The sequence below is a fragment of the Triturus cristatus genome, chromosome 1_1 (assembly GCF_964204655.1).
Source record: "Triturus cristatus chromosome 1_1, aTriCri1.1, whole genome shotgun sequence".
Classification (NCBI taxonomy): Eukaryota; Metazoa; Chordata; class Amphibia; order Caudata; family Salamandridae; genus Triturus; species Triturus cristatus.
This window is the reverse complement of record NC_140579.1, coordinates 390,008,782-390,011,281: the sequence shown is the minus strand read 5'-3', so window position 1 is coordinate 390,011,281 and position 2,500 is coordinate 390,008,782. Positions and strand designations below refer to the sequence as shown.

Sequence of the window (2,500 nt, the reverse complement as noted above, 5' to 3'; positions counted from 1 at the left end):
CGCCCGAGGCGCATGCGCGCGGGCAGCCGGTGAGACACCACGGACAGCCATGCGCAGCACGCAGCCAGGCGCCCCGGGACGGGCCCGGGGCGACCGGTCGCCAGGCCCCCTTCTCGGGGGGCCAGGCACGCCGGCGGCGTACCTCCGTGGCAGGACCCGGCCAGGGACCCTGCCAACGGGCGATCGGGGGGTCTGACCTTGTGGGGGGACGAAGGGGAAGCAGAGCTCACCCTGCGACGGCCCCAGCAGCGTCCTGGGGAAGCCCCGGGGCAATTGTCGATCAAGCGACCCTCAGACAGGCGTAGCCCCGGGAGGAATCCGGGGCCGCAAGGTGCGTTCGAAGTGTCGATGATCAATGTGTCCTGCAATTCACACTAATTCTCGCAGCTAGCTGCGTTCTTAATCGACGCGCGAGCCGAGTGATCCACCGCCAGGAGTCACAGGCAACTTTTCTAAAACGTTCGCCCACCTGCGGGTGCAGGGGAGGCGGGAGGAAGGCGACGCCGTCCATCCGTCGCCCGTGCGGCGAGATGGCACGGGCGCCCCGTTCAAGGCTTCCCCTCTAGGAGTCAGACAGCACCGTCATGGGGGGGAAAAACATTGCCAGGTGCTCGGCCCGGGAGCCCGCCCCACCCACCTGGGGGCGAGGGAGGGGGCTCCCGGAGCGACGGGAGCAGGCAGCCCCGCAGCCGCCGGTCCCTCCCGGGTAAACCCGGGAGGGACCACGCGAGTCTTCAAACCCCTCAGCCCGGCCACACGGGACCGGGTCGGACCGGGTACCTGGCAACGAGGGAGGGTCGCTCCACCTGCACATCAGCCGTCCGTCGCCGGATCGGCCCGAGCAGTGCCAGCAGAGGCTGGCGATCGGCCCACCCTCACCCTCGCCTGGGTCGGAGGTGCCGGAAGGGAAGAGCCAGGCAGCTCCCCATCCCGCACGCCTCCCACCGAGAGGAGCCGGGGTCCCCTCGCAGGCCCTCAGCCCCTTCTCTTCCAGGCCGCCCTGCCGCGCGAGAAGGGCCGCTCTTCGGACGCCTGAGACCCGGTCAGATCGGGCGTCCGAGGGCCGGGCCCTGTGCCTACGGTGCGTGCTCGCAGGAGGCGGGCCGAGGGCTTCGGGCTGGCGCCGTCGGTCGCTCGGGCTGCCACCCCAAAGCCTTCCCAGCCGACCCGGTGCCGGTCGCGGCGCACCGCCGCGGAGGAAATGCACCCTGCGGGGGCTGGGTAGGGCCCGGGCGCCGGTCCCGCGGAGGGGATCCGGAACTCCCGGGCCACCGACCTTCCCGCCGTGTTGAATCCTCCAGGCGGACTGCACGGACCCCACCCGTTTACCTCTCGACGGTTTCACGCCCTCTTGAACTCTCTCTTCAAAGTTCTTTTCAACTTTCCCTTACGGTACTTGTTGGCTATCGGTCTCGCGCCCGTATTGAGCCTTAGATGGAGTTTACCATCCGCTTTGGACTGCATTCCCAAGCAACCCGACTCCGAGAAGACCCGATCCCGGCACGCTGGGGGCCGCCACCGGCCTAACACCGTCCGCGGGGTGAGCCGTGATCAGAAGGACTTGGGCCCCCTGAGCGACGCCGGGGAGTCGGTCTTCTGTATGCCGCCGGGTGGGGATTCGGCGCTGGGCTCTTCCCTCTTCACTCGCCGTTACTGGGGGAATCCTGGTTAGTTTCTTTTCCTCCGCTTAGTAATATGCTTATATTCAGCGGGTCGCCACGTCTGATCTGAAGTCGTAGTCGGAAAGAAAACGCCGGAGCGTTCGGGGGGAGCCGGGGAAGGCCAGGCAAACCCTGCCGGAGCAGGGGGGGCCTGGCGTACCCGGCAGCGCGCGCCCTCTTTCCCCGGATCGCGTCTGGAGGGGTTTCGCCCTCGCCGGGAAGCCGGCCGCAGAGGAGGGCGCCCGAGGCGCATGCGCGCGGGCAGCCGGTGAGACACCACGGACAGCCACGCGCAGCACGCAGCCAGGCGCCCCGGGACGGGCCCGGGGCGACCGGTCGCCAGGCCCCCTTCTCGGGGGGCCAGGCACGCCGGCGGCGTACCTCCGTGGCAGGACCCGGCCAGGGACCCTGCCAACGGGCGATCGGGGGGTCTGACCTTGTGGGGGGACGAAGGGGAAGCAGAGCTCACCCTGCGACGGCCCCAGCAGCGTCCTGGGGAAGCCCCGGGGCGATTGTCGATCGAGCGACCCTCAGACAGGCGTAGCCCCGGGAGGAATCCGGGGCCGCAAGGTGCGTTCGAAGTGTCGATGATCAATGTGTCCTGCAATTCACACTAATTCTCGCAGCTAGCTGCGTTCTTAATCGACGCGCGAGCCGAGAGATCCACCGCCAGGAGTCACAGGCAACTTTTCTAAAACGTTCGCCCACCTGCGGGCGCAGGGGAGGTGGGAGGAAGGCGATGCCGTCCATCCATCGCCCGTGCGGCGAGATGGCACGGGCGCCCCGTTCAAGGCTTCCCCTCTAGGAGTCAGACAGCACCGTCATGGGGGGGAAAAACA

The 2,500-nt window shown here is 68.6% G+C and overlaps 2 non-coding genes across 2 annotated transcripts; both read right to left on the bottom strand.

Moving 5' to 3' along the window:
• Nucleotides 1-285: 285 nt before the first annotated feature.
• Nucleotides 286-439, bottom strand: LOC146870281 (5.8S ribosomal RNA). Its single transcript, XR_014959877.1, has one exon. It is a non-coding gene; the product is annotated as a 5.8S ribosomal RNA (ribosomal RNA).
• A 1,746-nt stretch (nt 440-2,185) lies between these two features.
• On the bottom strand, nt 2,186-2,339 carry LOC146870280 (5.8S ribosomal RNA). Its single transcript, XR_014959866.1, has one exon. It is a non-coding gene; the product is annotated as a 5.8S ribosomal RNA (ribosomal RNA).
• Nucleotides 2,340-2,500: the final 161 nt, after the last annotated feature.